Raw genomic sequence first — 17,919 nt, 5'->3', positions numbered from 1 at the left:
TGGCGCTTTGAGTCCGCCAGGAGAAAAGCGCGATATAAATGTTCTGTGTTTGTTGCCACATTGATCTTGGGCAGATTCTATCATTATGATCAAATCTGCTGCATATCTATGCTGCAAATCAAGTAATGCCTCAATAACTATCCACTTCTATTAAAAGGAAAAAACATCACAGCTATTGCTATATATGTAGCAATGCAGGAGGATTGCTTCAGCGGAGCTACCCTGTCTCTGCCCCGCTCTGGTTACTTCATGCATGACATTCCTCTCAGGTGATCTGGCGCTTGGCTCAGACAATCGGTATGCCAGCGCAGGTTTATCTGGTTTGGTCAGGCCTCGCTGCATGGCAGAGACGTTCATCATAGAGCGTCATCTGCAAACCTACGGGGATACTACAAATCCCAGAATGTCCTTTCAGAGTCTGCTGCAGTGATGAGTGAAAATGCAAATATTCTTTTTTTCGCCGAAATAAGTACAATTTTCGCTTCACCAAGCAAAAATTCTCCCAAATATTTTAGAGTTTATTTTCGCCTAATGTCAGCGATTTTCGTGGTAAATTGCAAAGCCCCCTTACAAGCTAGAATCCCCAAATTAGCAGAGTATGTTAAAGAAAACAGTGGGTATAAGGGGGGAAAATAATTTTTCAAAAAGACCTTAGAGTTTTGGAGAAAATCAATTTTCAAGTTACGATGGGAAAAATGTATACATTTTTTATTTATTTTTTGTTAAATGCCGCAATATATATATATATTGATTTTAATTTAAAAAAAAAATGTATGAAGTGCACGTGTCAGTATTATTACAGAGGGGAGCAGCAGCTCGGTCAGAGTGACCATCACCCCCATAAGTCAGGAGAAGCAGGCAGTGTACGTATCCCATAAAATGACAGTGGCGGGGGAGCAGCAGCTCGGTCAGAGTGACCATCACCCCTATAAGTCAGGAGAAGCAGGCAGTGTACATATCCCATAAAATGACAGTGGCGGGTGGAGCAGCAGCTCGGTCAGAGTGACCATCACCCCCATAGGTCAGGAGAAGCAGGCAGTGTACATATCCCATAAAATGACAGTGGCGGGTGGAGCAGCGGCTCGGTCAGAGTGACCGTCACCCCCATAAGTCAGGAGCAGCAGGCAGTGTACATATCCCATATAATGGTGGGGGGGGGGGGGGGAAGCAGCAGCTCGATCAGTTTCCATCAACCCCATAAGTCAGGAGAAGCTGGCAGTGTACAAATAAAAAAAAAAACATTGGAGCATCGGCTTGGACACAGCGACCATAGAGAACAACTGTAGTGGGGGAAATGGAGGCTGCCAAATGTATTTCTTTTAAAATAAAACTAGTTGCTTGGCAGCCCTGCTAGTCTGTTTGGCTGCAGTAGTATTTGAATCAAACCAAAAACAAGCATGCAGCTAATCTTTTCATAAATCTGACACAAATATTAGAAACACCTGATTTGCTGCATGCTTGTTCAGGGTCTATGGCTAAAAGTATTAATGGTAGAGGATCAGCAAGATAGCCAGTGAACTGGTATTGCTTAAAAGGAAATAAATATGGCAGCCTCCATATACCTCGTTTGTATTTACAGAGAAAGACAAAAAAGCGAGTGGCACTCCCTATTCTATATTTGCAAGCAGTGCGTAAGAAAGCAAATAAATTCTCACCATACCATCAGCGGTGACCCTTGTCTATTGCTGGGACGTGTGCTCTGCGGCTGGGAGGTGAAGAAAGCGTAGATGCAATTTTCCAAATGAAGAAAAAGAAGAAAGGACTCCGGGCACCTTCCGTCCAGTGCTTTAATTGCAAGTGATGGCAGACAATGTTCTGGGTACGCAGCGTGACCAAGTGTCTGGATAGATGCGAAACGGCCGCCGCCAGTCCCACTTAGTGCCCTGGCTCCTTCACCTCCACCGCACCATCACCACTGAGGACCACCAGATGAAGGTATCTCTTTGATACGGTACCCAGAACATTGTCTGCCATCACTTGCAATAAAAGCAGTGGACGGAAGGTGGCCGGAGTCCTTTCTTCTTTTTCTTCATTTGGAAAATAGCCTTCATATACCTCTCAATACAGTTGTCCTTTAAAGACTTGTTTTAGAATACAACTACAATCCAGCCTGCTGTAGCATGTATTTGTGGAGATTTTCAAACCACAAATACACAGTAGACTGCAAATAAATGAGCAGTAGCTAGCCGTGGCGTAGCTAAGAAGCTGTGGGCCCCAGTGCAAGTTTTGCATTGGGACCCCCCAAGCTCTCTATACATAACAGTTTATACACTACACCAAAACCAATCACGGACAACCTCAGTGTCAGAGGAGCAAGAAAGGGATGGGAAACAGTGTGTTAATGATCACTGCTATTCTAATCATCTATAGAAGTGAATATTATCAACATAGGACCAATAAAGAGCTAATACTGTGGTTGAGGGTGGGCCCCTCTAGCCCAAGGGCCCCAATGCGGTGGCTACCTCTGCAGCCCCTATTGCTATGCCCCTGGTAGCTAGCTAAGCTTTCTCTACTCCTATCACATCCACTAACTCTTCCCAACAGAGGCTGGTGTGTCAGAGTGAGAGCTAGTCTGCTCAGGTGCCTGTCTGTTGACTGATTGGTTGTAGTTATATGGTTCCTCCTGGGTCAATTCTGCAGCTAAGAATTATGGGAGACCTAATATGGGGAGAGAAGACATTACTTCCTATCAATTTTCGAATTTTCATGCTAAGCACATGTCAAATATAGCAGTTATTTTCAAAATTTAGTATTTGGGTGAAAATATGGCACTTTTCCTTTATATTTCGCTATTAGGCGAAAACGTGAAATTTAAGCTAATTTTCAAAAAAATTCGGCAAAAGCGAAAATGGGATTTTCGATGTGAAAATGACTTTGGTGAAAATTCGCAAGCAACACTGCTCTGCTGCTGCTCTGGCACTTGTATTCCCACAGCAGCTAAAGGTGTGTTTGGCGCCTCTAGCCATTTTGTCACTCCAGGCGAGAAAACCTGTGGCGCCCCCACCCCCATGACGCCTCCCATGAAAATAATTGTAATGCGGCACCGATTCACCAAGAAATAACCATAATGCTACAATCTTTTGCCAGAAAACAATTGTAATGCTGCAGCTTTTCACCAGAAATTACACTTATTGTGGCAGTGTTTCACCAGAAAATACATGTGATAAAGAAGGCACACAGGAGGACATAGGGAGGCACAGGAGGACAGAAGAAGTCAAAGGAGGACAGAAGGAGGCACAAGGGGACAGCAAGAGGCACAATGTGGGCAGAATGAGACAAAAAGGAGGACAGGAGGAGGCACAAGGGGACAGCAAGAGGCACAATGTGGGCAGAATGAGACACAAAGGAGGACAGGAGGAGTCACAGGAGGACAGAAGGAGGTACACAGAGGGGCAGCGGGAGGTACAGGGGACAGAAGAAGGCATGAGGGCAAGAAGAAGGTGAAAAAGAGGAAAGAAGGGGGGACGGGGGACTAAAGGAGGCACACGGGGACAGAAGGAGGCACAAAATGGGGCAGAAAGAGGCACATAGTGGGGCAGGAGGTGGCACAATTGGGACAAATTGAGGCACAAAGGACAAAATGAGGCACAGAAGGAAAGAAGGAGGCACAGGGGATTGAAGGAACTACACAGGGGACAGAAGGAGGCACAATGGGAGACAGAAAAAAGCACAAGGGAGGGGGCGCAGAAGGAAGCACAGGGAGACAGTAGTAGGCACAAAGGGGGACAGGAGTATGCACAAAGGGGGAAAGGAGGCACAAAAGGGGGACAGAAGACTGCAGAGGGGGATGTAAAGAGGCACAGGGAGACAGGAGGAGGCAGGGGGGGACAGAAAGTGCCACAGGGAGACAGAAGGAGGCACAGGGGGACAGAGGCGGCACATGGGGACAGAAGGAGGACAGACTGAAGCAGAGTGGGACTGAAGATGGAACAGGGGGCAGAGGTAGCACAAGGGGGCAAATAAAGGCAAAGGGACATAAGGAGGCACAGGGGGACAGAAATGGGCTCAGAAGGAGGCAGAAGTGGCACAGGGGGACTGAAGGAGGCACATTGAGACAGAAGGAGGCACAAAGGGAGACAGAAGGACAAACAGTGATCAGACATGGCACAAAGGGGGAAAGAAGGATGCACGAGGCACAGAGGTGGCAGCTGCCTCTAACTTACGCTAAGTAGATGCAGCAGAAGCAAGTAATAGAACACCCATGGGGCGGGGCTTAGTCCAGAGGTGGGGCTTAATTTGGGGATGGGGCTTAAACCAGCAATATGGCGCCCCCCAGGACCAATGGCACTCCAGGCAATGGCCTGTACTGCCTATGCCTAGAGGCTCCCCTGTGTGACCATATAACATTAATCTAAATATGCCAGCAGCAGTCTGTAAATCACGTGCATTTCCAGAAGCATGTTGTGCTTAGGACTGTACATTTATGGGACATGCCAAAATCCGCAGTGGCATAACTAAGGAGCTCTGGGCCCCAGTGCGAGTTTTACACAAGCACTCTATACATAACAATTGATGCAGTGCACCAAAACATGCCAAGGACAACCACAGTGTCAGATGCAAGAAGGGGATGAGGAACAGCTCGTTAACCACTTAAGTACCAGCGGTCTCTGCCCTCTTAAGGACCAGAGATCACACTGGTACAAGAAACGGCGGAATAGCGTAGAATACCGACGAATCGCCACACGTACCCGCCGCAATCACCGTCACCACCGCACATTGGGAATCTGGGCCAACCACTCTGCCGTCTCTATGACGGCAGAGTTCCTGTCTGCCGGTCAGGTGCCGCTTTCTTTGGCTCCTTACCCTGTCTATTAATGTAAGCCAATGGGAGCCACTTACGTTGATAGACACGGCCAGTAGCCAATGAAATCGGCTCTTGACCCACTCACAGGGCTCTGCTGTCATAGAGACGACAGAGCGAGTGAGCTGCTGCGGTGAGAACGCGTGGCATTGGTGGATTTAAATCTACGCCCTGGCAGCCAAGTAGCCATCAAAACGGAGTAGATTTTAATCATGAAGGTCCTTAAGCAGTTAATAACTACTATTTAAAGCATCTATAGAAGTGATTATTACCAGCACAGGACCAATAAAGAGCTAATACTGTAGTTGAGGCATGGCCCCTCTGTCCTAAGGGCTCCGGTGCAGTCGAGGCCTCTGCAACCCCTATTGCTACCCCACTGGAAGTCCGCCTGTAATCAAAGCATTAACTGGCCACTAACTGGTGCAGTCTCTGTTGCCATGCAGCCTACTGCAGATGTGTGCAAGAGGCGGTGGAAATAAAGAGTAACTGTAATGACATATAGTAGAATTCAGTAAATTATTCAGGTTAACCACTCTGCGACCGCCTAACGCAGAATTGCGGCTGCAGAGTTTCTTCCCCCAGGACCACCTAAAGCAAAATTGCGATTGTGATGCGTGAGATTAGCAGGGAACGAGCGCTCACTCAATGAAATTAAATAGGGCTTCAGTTGCTCTCAGAGATGACAGAGGGTGGAAAGGGGGAGGGGGGGTATAGGGGAACCAGGAGGGACCCTTTAAAGTTTTGAGACGTTGAACAAATGAGCATTTACAATGTTATAGGCTTAATTGCGTTTCATATCTTAGTATTGTACTAAATTTGTTCAATTCGATACAATTTCACCCTGTATGGTTGTTGTTATAAATAAAAATAAAAACTGTTTAAAAAAAAATAATAAACTAAATAGGGCTTTATAAATAAAAATAAAATGTTTTTAATTAACAAAAAACGAAAGATCGCAGGAGCGATCAGAAACCACCAGAAGAAAGCCTTGTTAGTGGCAAGAAAAGTAGGTAAGATTAATTTGGCTGCTAAGTTGTATGAGTGAGCAGTAAACTGTTAAACCTGCAGTGTGCTGAACTGTAAAAAAAAAACCTGTGGTCCTTACTTGGTTAAATACCCTGGTTTCAGCGTCAGTAACAATTCCTATAGCTATCTATTGGTATAAAGCCCCGCCCTCCCACTGAGGCTTAAAGTAAAAAAAAAAAAAGGGCAAATACCAGATACTTACCTATGGAGAGGGAAGGCTCTGGGTCCTCTCCTTCCAGCACGGTCACCTCGGTTAGCAGTATTCGACCAATCAGTTGAATACTGCTCTGTGCCGCCGCGGGAAGCTTAGGAAGTCTCCAGGAGCTCGAGTGCCCCCGAAGACCAGTAGCTCCATGCTGCGCGAGCGTGCTCTCTGACGCTAGTGCAGTCCGGAGCTGCCAGTCTTTGGGAGCACTCGGGCTCCTGGAGACTTCTGAAGCCTTCTGTGGTGGCAGATTGGAACAAAGTGACAGCGCTGGAACGAGGGGACCAGGAGAGGAACGGGAAGGCACTGTAGGGCTCAGAGCCTTCCCTCTCCATAGGATAAGTATCTGTTTTTTTTTTTTTTATTTCAATTGACATTGGCTTTAAGCCTGGTACACATTTTCAATTGTGATTGGCCAATCACTGACCCGATTTTACCAACTCCATGTAGTATGAGGGTCAGCAGATGTTGAATACTATGAGCAGATTATGTTGGTAAACCCTAAGGGCCCTTTCACACTTGGCGCAGTGCGTTGCGGCAAATTACCGCACTGCTAATGTACCCTAATGAAACCCTATGGGGAAGTTCATACTCGCGTTGCGGTATGCTGCACCGTAAGTGCCTAATCTAATGCTAGTGCAGAACTACGTTACCTTTCGGGACCCGTTCCGATCTGCGTCGGCCTGGAAGTCATGTTAGTCTTTGGCAATGCGGGAGTTTTAAAAAGTTGGCGGCTCAGTGCACACGTGTGGAAGCGTATTTTTACAAGATGCTTCCGCATACCTGAAGCAGGAAGTGACCGCAAGCACAAGTGGCCAGACAGGGAACACTGTGTACTAATGCGGTGTTCCCTGAAGCATGGTTCTTATAAGTGTGATGCAGTGTAGAGGACGCACCGCACCACTACCGTCAGTTTTCAGTGTGAATCCGGCCTAACACTACATTGAGGTGGTATCAGACTTTAGCCTAGGTTGTTTAGTATGCAAAATACACCCCCATCCTCCCATCCCCCGTGCACATCCTGGGAGACCAGATATATTTTGTACTATACTGACTTTAGATCTCTCAGTAAATGAGTAAATGAACATTCTGCAGACATCTACTGCCAGTACTAAAGATTTTACTATGGACAATATTTATAAATGAATATTGTAAAAAATAAGCAATTTTATTGGTTATGATCATTATGTTATTTTCACTGCAGTAAGGGCCCGTTTCCACTATCGCGAATCCGCATGCGTTGCCCGCATGCGGATTCGCACAGTCAGTACAAGTGGATGGGACTGTTTCCACTTGTGCGTTTCCCCGCACGTTTTTCTGTGCAGAAAAAATCTGCATGGTAGGGCCCTCAGAATTCGCCTGCGTGTGGAATGCAGGCGAATCGCACGCAATGTATTTAATAGGGAAATCGCATGCGTTTTCCCCATGCGTTTTTTGCCGCGAATTCGCATGCGATTTCGCATAGGTATTAATGTTAATTTACACAGGCAGTGACATGGTTAAATTCGCATACAGCCTTACCTATGCGAAATCGCGGCAAAAAACGCATGCGGAATCGCACCCGCATGCGATTTGCCTGCGGTGATTCGCCGGCGATTCCGCAACGCTATAGTGGAAACGGGCCCTAAGAGTAGCCGATGCTTGCCTGGAACGAGCATATGTGGCCAGAGCTCTGAACCTCAGACCCGCATGCTTGTTCCAGAGCAGTGGAAAAGAAGCCATTTACAAACACTAGATCTTTTCCTCATGTGATCATCTGTGATGGTCCCTGGTGACTGTTTAACAGCCCCCATCCGGATGTGTCGCTGAGCCCCGTGTTGTCCAGTTCTGAGAAGGATGAGCAGGAAGCTTCTCACTGAACAGCAGCAGGTACTACGGTACAATAGCGGTCAACTTGGTAACTTTGCTGTAGAGGGAGCTACTGATGGAGCACATCTCGCAGAATTCTAGCAAGGCTGTCAGCGTCTATATCACCCATCTGTAATCTCATCCCTGACTAGGAATGTGCTTCTGAATGCGAAATGCTGTTCCAAATCAGTTGGAGAAGAAACAGGGCCTACCTGCATACATGCACTCCACATCGGACTCCATCACTCACATACTTCCTTCTTATGGCTGTGAGCGCTCGTTCACACGAAGGACGTTTTTGATATTTTTTAAGCTCTGGCGATTTTCAAAATCGCCCTGAAATCACTTGCACAATGATTGTCTATGACAAAGTTCACATCTGAGCGGCTTGTTTCCGATCTGCTCAGATAAGCGGAGCATGGGCCATTTTTGAGGCGATCCCGCCTCAATAGAAGGTATAGAAAAAACGCAAAACGGTTTTAACGAAACCGCATCGCCCACCCAAGCGCAGGGAGAGGAACAAAAAAAAAAGCCCAACGCGGATGGACACGTGAGCGGAATGCAATGGGAACGAGGCCTGAAGAAGGGAGTATCAGAGTGATGGAATGGGACATGGAGCAGCCAGAGATGGTGACAAAAGTGGGTTAACCAAAGCCACCCCCAGCTCCTCTGCCATGGCAGATACATTCGGAATGGTGTTTTGTATTTGTAAGCAATCGGCAATCTTCAGGTAAGGTCACTGTGAGGTGAAGCTTTGTCTGCTGCCTTCTTCCCCGGCTCACTGTTTATTGCATAGGTTATGATGGAATTGACATTCTGTTTTTTATCCTCTACGTGGTGCTGTCTGGACCATTGTGCAAAAGTGATTAGCGCTAATTTTTTTACCTGCTTCTGAGTGGACGTGGTTGGCAAGCCTGTGATTGGACAGTTGGGATTGACGATGGTTGTGGCTGACACAATGATTTTAGTGCCGATATATCATATTCTCTAGATGTTTATACATCTAGAGAATTCGGCTTTTGAGTGTTTGGCCACTCTGCATTTGTCAGCATTGGCGGGTGGTCTCCCACTGAGTCCATTACTACATTTTAAAAGTGCAGGCATTGATACCTTTATACTAATGGTACTATAGCAGTTTTCCATCATGTCCGCCTGTATGGTTTAAATGGAGCTGAATCGTGCCTTGTTTGTGCAGTGTGTCTTGCAGCTTGATAAAAAAAACAACTGGTTCAAACTGCCAAAGTGTGGCTATGGAAACCTGGCACACTACATTGCTATAATTTATCTGTGATGTCATTTTAAGAAGATGTGGATAAAGTATTGATTTTAGACAATGCAAATCCTTTTGGGGATATTGGCCCACATGCAATTAACTTTTTTCTCCTAAGTTATCTCTTAGGAGAACCTTTTCATATTCTCTTTAAAATAACTTTTAAGCATTTTACAATTGAAAAAAAATATCTAAAAGTTGGTGAAAACGTACTATCAAAAATATTTGAAAGGCTTTTTATGACAAAGTGTGAAAATATAACCTAGGAGAAAACTCAGAAAAAGTGAGCCAGACAGGAGAAATACCAACTCACAGCTTGTACAATTAGCTAGCTGACTTGGGGGTTGGTTCACTTTGTAGCACGAGATACCGCACTTTAGCCCAATAGGCTGCCTGTCACAGGCAGCCTATTGGGACAATCAAGGTGCAGGGATCTCGTCAAACAAAGTCACTGGACCTGGCAGGAACTAGAGTGGGACAATTGGAGCAGCCGTTCGTTTTGGGATAGCGTAAGTAAGTTGCTACAGCAGTAGCGTGCACTACTTTGTAAATGTTACTTGCGCTGCCATACTAAGCTGTGCTGCTTGAGCAGTGTAGCTTAGTGAATCAACCCCTTCTGATTTGGCTGTGAGCCAGCTGTAGCCATCAAAAGAGCCACATCTGGCTCCTGAATCATAGGTTCCCTATGGCACAATGGTCCCTGGGTGCTCAGACCGATGGCTACCAGACAAACAATACGTAATCAAAGTGAATGGTTGGCACTCCAGATATAGGATACAACTGCTGCAGACTCCCAATGATGCACATCCTTATTCCCCTGCTTGCACATCTGTTTGGCATGTATTGTCCTTGAGAAAGAGACGCTGTTGTCTCGAAACATTGGAATGTTTTACATGCAGCAATAAAGATTAAGTTGTATCATATCTGGAGTGCCGACCATTCATTCTGATGTGGAAAAAAAAATGAGGACACTTTATTCAATATTCAGTTCTTTATTTAGAAATGTTCACATATTAATCTCTAATCTTTCTTTTATTTAACTCTGAAAAAGAATGTGATTTATAGAGGAACTGTAACAAAGGATTGAACTTCATCCCAATCGGTAGCTAATACCCCCTTTCCCATGAGAAATATTTACCTTTTCTCAAACAGATCATCAGGGGGGTCTGTATGGATGAAATTGTGGTGAAACCCCTCCCACAGTGTGATGTCATGACCATGGCACTGACCGTTTACTGTCTGTGAATCTCATTGCTTTGTGGGAAATAACGGCTTTTTCCAACTGCCAAGCAACCAGTCCCTCCTTTTGTGCATTGAACTCCAAGGCCTCTTTCACAGTGCGACGTTAAAGTCCCACGTTACAACAACATGTAATGCACAATAACTTACAGCAATGAAAAATCAATGGGCTGTTCACAGTGCGGACGTTGCGTTGGTGTCTAACGCTGCACGTTAAATGAAAGTGCTGCATGCTATGCGTTATACACGTTTTTAGCTGCGTTAGACTGTTTGCACATGCTCACTAATGTTTTCTTTTTTTTTTACGCATGCGCCGTTTCGTTCTATCACTGTGCGACGAAAACGGCGCACTAAATGCAGGGCTAAAGAATGCGCTATAATGTCTAAGTTATATTGCACAATGCGTTGTGTTAGAGGCACGTTGTGCGACCTTAACATCGCATCAAACGCCACGTCTTACTGTGTAAGAGCCCTAAGTGACAAACATTCCGTACAGATCACCTGGCAGATCTAAAAATGTCACCACCATGGTTAAATTCCATAATGTGAATCAGGGTAAGTAAATAGTTTACAATGTACAAGCACTGACTAAATAATCTATAAATTAATATTGTAAAAAATAAGCAATTTTATTCATTGTTATTTTCACTACAGTTCCTCTTTAACTGCAGGTGACATCAGGGCAGCTCCAGGATTGTGAGCACTGGTACGCCAGGCAGGGTAAGGAGAGGACAGGTAATGGGTGGGCTGCCCAGAGAACGGGGACAGCCAGCACACTTGTAGTGCAGACCTGCATTCACGTGTGGATTATTGCATATAGGTCTTCCGAGATGTAAATTTTATCGATATAAACATATTTGGGCCAATTCATTTTCAGCATTTCATTGAGCATAATGGATATTAAAGGGATGAGATGTAAGGAGACAAGAAAATGATACATACCTGGGGCTTCCTCCAGCCCCCTTCATGCTCAGCGCTGTCTCGCCACCCTCCCAGGCTACCTGGATTACTGGGAGCCGTAGTGGAAAATCCAGGTAGCCTGGGAGGACGGCGAGGGAGCGTAGTGCGCATGCACGGCCTGGCCGCATGGATGCACCCTGAAGCGCGCGGACTGGCTGGATTACCGAGGGCTGTAGCGAAGGATCCAAAAGGCAGATGAGGACGGCGAGGGAGCGATCAGCCTGAAGGGGGCTGGAGAAAGCCGCAGGTATATGTAAATTTCTTGTATCCCTTCATCTCAGTTTCCCCTTAATTGGCAACAGACATATTATTAACTCTTGTGATGCTGATGCATTTCCCCGGTAATTTACTAAGAACATAGAGCAGGTCATATCAGTAAAGCTGTGTACACACAGTTGTAGAAGGCCAAACTAAAGCGAAGGTATTAAGTGCATGCCTTTGTCTCATAATATAGGTGTGGGATGCTGTCAGTCTTCCAACTTCAACAATAACTGCTGAAACGCAGGAAGGAGTGCAGGCAAATCAAGATAGATAAGGCTCCTGGCCCAGATGGCTTCCATCTTTAGGTATTAAAGGAGATGATCTCTTTTATTGATTAGCAACGTTCTCTTCATTTCTGTGGCTGTCGTTTATTTGGCTCAGTCTCATATGACTGGCGTGCAGCTGATGATTGTTTAAAGGGGAACTAAAGAGAGAGGTGTATAGAGGCTGCCATGTTTATTTCCTTTTAAGCAATACCAGTTGCCTGGCAGCCCTGCTGATTTTCTGCCTCTAATACTATTAGCCATAGCCCCTGAACATGCATGCAGCAGATCAGGTGTTTTAGACTTTGAAGTCAGATCTGACAAGACTAGCTGCATGCTTGTTTCTGGTGTTATTCAGATACTACTGCAGCCAAACAGACCAGCAGGGCTGCCAGGCAACTGGTATTGATTAAAAGGAAATAAATATGGCAGCCTCCGTATACCTCTTACTTCAGTTCCCCTTTAAAGGGAACCCGAGGTGAGAGGGATATGGAGGCTGGCGTGTATTTCCCTTTAAACCAGAACTGAAAATAAATAAAAAACAAAGTTTAACTTACCAGGGCCTTCTGCCAGCTCCTTGCTGCCATCTTGTCCCACGCCAGTCCTTTACATTCCTCCGTTCTCCCGCCTCCAGCTAGTTTCGCTTAGGTCGGCTTGTAAGTCGGTGGGCCATTGCGCAGCCCTGCCATGCGTAGCCTGGTTCGCGTTCCGTCCGCAATAGCGTCCTGCACAGGGCGCTATTTCGGACGGGAACACAAACAAAGCTACACGTGGCCAGAGCTGCGCAGGCGCAGTGGCCCGTCGGCAAAACTGAAACTAGCTGGCGGCGGGGGAATGGAGGATCGTGGAGAACCGGCGCGGTAAATGATGGCTGCAAGGAGCTGGCAGAAACCCGTGGTAAGTGAAACTCTTGTTTTTTTGGTTTTTTTTTTACTTCAGTTTCGCTTTAAATAATGCACATTGCCTGGCAGTCCTGCTGATCCTCAGCCTCTATTACTTTCAGCCATAGACTCTGCACAAGCATGAAAATCAGGTGTCTATGACAAACCTGACAAGATTGAGGCTTGTTTCACATCTGAAAGTGAAATCGCTGCCGCCAGAGATTTTAGATTTCTTGCGTGTTTTTTTTCCCACCCTCCCGGTGCTCCACAGCACGCTACGGTTTTGTACAAATCGTTTTTGTAAACGCTTTTGCAGAGTGATTCCGTTTTTTCACTTTTTCACCCGGAAATGAATACATACATATTTATTCATAAAAGCGCAAACACAATCATCGGATAATCACCGGATAAAGTGATTTGTGAGCGTTTTGCGCCTTTCCAATACCTTCCATTGTTGCAAAATTGCCCCAAAAATGGTACATGCCACGCTTTGCTGAGTGGAAAGCAGACAAAACGCGCTGATATGAACTGTCCCATAAGAAAACATTGCACAAGCGCTTTTAAGGCGTTATTAAAAATCGCCAACGCTCAAAAAAACGCACTAGGTGTGAACAAGCCCTGAGGCGTCTGTGATTTCGATTTTAGATGTGAACAAAGCCTTACTGCATGCTTGTTTCAGGTGTGTGATTTAGGGCTGGGCTGGTTCACACTATGAGCTTTTTTCTAATCATTTTTAAAAGCCCTGTGAAAGCACTTCTGTAATGAAATCCTATGTCAGAGTTCTCACATGAGCGATGAGTTGTTTTTTTTCCCAATCGCAAATGTGGGTTCTGCACTATTTTCTGGGTGATTGCGCCTCAGTGCAAGGTATAAGAAGAATCGCAAATCGCTCTCAACAGCGATTTTGTGACCGTTTTTTCAAGCTAGTTTGCTTTAAAAGACATTCAGTTCCAGGTCAGAGAGTGCACTTCCTGTTTGCCTGCACACAAAATCGCATAACCAAAAGGCATACAAAAATCGCTTGCAAAAAAAAAAAAAAAATACAAGACGCTCCAAAAACGACAGGAATCGCTTAATATTGTTTATAAAAGTGCTTAACACGTGCGCTTGTGATTTGTAGTGTGTGTAGTCCTAAGACCCTAAGAACAGCAGGACAGCGTGGCAACTGGTATTGTTTAAAAGGAATATATATTTGGCAACTTCCATAGGTCTCTCACCTCGGGTTCTTTTTAAGAATGGAGAAATGAGAACCGAGAAACCATAGATTAGCAATCTTGACCAGGGGCGTAGCAATAGCCCCCTGCAAGGGATGTAAGCGCAGGGGGGGTCCGAGCCTGGTGGGGGGGCCCGGCCAAGGCCGTTTTCAGCGGCAGGAGGGGGGCGCAGTGCAGGAGAGGGGGCAGTGGGCATACAGTCTTTAGGCCCCCCCTTCAGTGCTCCCGGCTCCCTCCTCCAGAAGTGATGACAGCGGGCAGGGAACTCATCTCTGTCTTCCGAGTATCAGGCGGCTGCGTGCCACGTTTTCTATGTCTCTAATGTTGCTGACTCTACTTCCCGTCAGTGGCGTTGGAGACATACAAGACACAGGCAAACAGAGGGGTGGGGCATCCAAAGTTTCACAGGGGGAAGCCAGTGATTTCTAGTTATGCCCCTGATCTTGACATCAACTGTGTGTAAACTGAATTAAAGTGAACTTGAGATAATAATACAGTGATATAAAAAATCTCTGTAGTATAGTCCTGAGGCTTCTTAGATCCTCTGAGCATATCCAATAAGTGCTTGTCAGATATGCTCTCATGGCACGCTCACAGGCACAGTAGTCTGTGACTGAGCCAAGTTGTAGACTTTACGGGGCTGACAGTGGTGCGACCAGGAGGATAGCGAGGAAGGTGGACTACAGGTGGCTGGAAGAAAAAGCCCCAGGTAAGTAAAAACCCTTTTATCCATTCATCTCACCCTAAAGCCATGTACACACACACTAGATGGGACTCGGACAAGGCTGTCTCAGCCAAGCATAGTATGTATACAGGTGTCCTCTGTCACTTAAAGAAAACCTAAACTGAAAATTAAAAGTCCAAATAAGCATACACAAGTCATGTTTGTCCACTGTGATCAAGGGAATTTTCCGTCCTCCATTTTGAAAATGGCCATTACCCATAACAGCTTTCTGGTCAGCACACAGTTAAACTGTAACATTGCCCACTTGAGCCATAGGGAAACATGGACATTACCTGGTACATCAGTTTTCCTCTCAGTTATAACTGACAGCAACTGATATTGTACTGACAGCAACTGATATATTTCAGATCTGACAAAATATTGTCAGAACTGGAAGGGATTATTGTCAGAAGAAAATGGTGAGCTTCTGAGGGGAACTGATGGCAAGGTAACTGTGTAACGTTCATTTGAAGTTACCTCGTGTTTATTTTAGATATTTTTACTCAGTACAGGTTCTCTTTAAAGATACATCACGATGTTATGTTACACCTCGAAGACAAATCGCCATATACGCCATATAGGAATGTGAACTAGTAAGTATGTTTACCTTGCCGGTGGTGATAAATCTGGCCTTGCTGGGTGCCTTTATCTAGCTCTATAGACTGGTCTCCCAGGATTTGTGCTGTTCTGACTTTACTGGCTGATGCTGGTTGTGAACAGGCTGCCTTGTATAATGATGCTGGTTGTGAACAGGCTGCCTTGTATAACAATGCTGGTTGTGAAGAGTCTGTCTTGGATAATGATGCTGGTTGTGAACAGGCTGCCTTGTATAATGATGCTGGTTGTGAACAGGCTGCCTTGTATAACAATGCTGGTTGTGAAGAGTCTGTCTTGGATAATGATGCTGGTTGTGAAGAGTCTGCCTTGGATAATGATGCTGGTTGTGAACAGGCTGCCTTGTATAACAATGCTGGTTGTGAAGAGTCTGCCTTGGATAATGATGCTGGTTGTGAAGAGTCTGCCTTGGATAATGATGCTGGTTGTGAAGAGTCTGCCTTGGATAATGATGCTGGTTGTGAACAGGCTGCCTTGTATAACAATGCTGGTTGTGAAGAGTCTGCCTTGGATAATGATGCTGGTTGTGAAGAGTCTGCCTTGGATAATGATGCTGGTTGTGAACAGGCTGCCTTGTATAACGGGCATGTGACTTCTTGATTCTTTTATCTGGAGGTGTGGAAATATTTAATTCTTTTATCTGGAGTCATGTGACTACTTTATTCCTTAACCTGGAAGCATGTGATTATTTAATTGTAAGGTACATGGCTACTTCATTCTAATGTCTAGGGGTCCATGGCTTCTCAGTTTATGTGGCCAGGGACATATAAACTCTGGTATTTGGATATTCAGCTGCTTAATTCTGGTAACAACAACACATTTGTCTAAACCCTCGTACACACGGACCAACTAAGTGCCTGATTATCACCTGACTTAACTCTGTTGGTCGATAATCAGGCGTGTGTAGGCGCACAAACGACTAGACGAGCGACTGATAACAGGCACTTTGCCCTATCCAACCGTTGGATCTACTCACACGACTGTTAGGCTGATATCGTTCATTTGGTCGCATGTGTACAAGTTGTTTGAATGACTTGTACTTGTTTTGAATGTGGTCGTATTGTGCAGTCCATTGCCCGCTTGCATGTGTATGTAAATGAGTTGGTCATTTAGTCGTCTAGTCGTGTGGACATACAGGTTGTGCAGGTTTGTCAGGTCATGCGGTTGGTCGTACACTTGTGCATTTGTTGGACGTTTGTAAACAGCTTTTTAACAGTAGTGCAGCCTACAGATGATTTAAATTGCCTCTCCAAACTTGCAGTTATGCTACAACATAGACTGTTTTATATGTTTAATTGTCTGTAATTTTTATAAGACAAATGCTGTTTGTTCACCTTCTTTGAAAATTGTAATAAAAATGATCGTAAACAAAACTGCCTCTCCAGCAGTATTGAATTATGTTGTCCCTTGTTTTTTGGACTGAGATATCCCAACTTGCCTAATGACCTTTCAACCAAAAAACGGGGGGTGGGGGAAAAGGAGTGGGCAAACATTAATTGGTCTACTTGTGGCCCTGTACTCAAACTAATTAGCTGTAATTGTGAGGACCAGAGTGAGAGGTTTGTGTTAGGTGTTAAAAGAGGGAAAGGTTAGCGTTAGAATAGAATAGAGAATAGGAAGAGCTACTGTATTTCCAAAAAAGATGAGGGGGCGGCGCAATTTCAGTGTTTGCCATAGGCACTATATTACCCAGATACGCCCCTGAGGTTGATTGACCAGTGAGGAGCCCCCTCCTTCCTGCGCAGTTATGGAATTAGGAACAGCAAGAATTGTACAATGAGGAACTTCTTCTGCCTCACACACACAACAAGCACATATATGGCCAAGCCCACTATGTGCGTTTAAAGCAGATCCGAGATGAAAAACTAATTATAACAAGTAACTTGTCTATATATCTTATCTAAAGTTTAGAGAGTTTGCACAGCATATCTAGCTGCAAACAGCTTCAAAAGTTTATGATTCTTTATTCCTGTGGTACAATGAGGGCAGACATGTTCTGTTTGTCACATTGTCACAGGCTGAGTGCTGGAGATGCTATCAGCTTGCCTGTGTGTAAATTCAGTCCCCTCTCCTCCTTCCTCCTCCTCTCTGCCTCTGAAATCAATGGCTAGTAACACCTTCTCCTCCTCCTGCCCAGACTGAGCTCCCATAAGCCCTTGCTACAGTGTCAAGGCACAAAAGGAGCTGTGGGCGAGGCTTGTTTAGTTTATAGGGAATTAGAGTATTAAAACAAACCAAAAAAATTATTTGGCTTGAGGGATGCCCTATAAACTATATGAAAAGAACACAATTATGCAATGAGTAAAAGGTTATCTCGGATCCACTTTAAAGAGACACTGAAGCGGAAAAAAAATTATGATATTATGATTTGTATGTGTAGCACAGCTAAGAAATAAAGCATTAAGATCAGATACATCAGTGTAATTGTTTCCTGTACAGGAAGAGTTAAGAAACTCCAGTTGTTATCTTTATGCAAAAAAGCCATTAATCTCTACGACTTTTAAAGTCGTGAAGAGGGCTGTCTTCTGACTTTTATTATCTCAACTGTAAGTGAACAGTTTTCTTTTTCTCTGCCAGATGAGAGGTCATTAGTTCACAGACTGCTCTGAAAG

The sequence above is a fragment of the Hyperolius riggenbachi genome, chromosome 12, assembly GCF_040937935.1.
Source record: "Hyperolius riggenbachi isolate aHypRig1 chromosome 12, aHypRig1.pri, whole genome shotgun sequence".
In the NCBI taxonomy this organism is placed as follows: Eukaryota; Metazoa; Chordata; class Amphibia; order Anura; family Hyperoliidae; genus Hyperolius; species Hyperolius riggenbachi.
Note: the sequence above shows the minus strand (reverse complement) of the source record.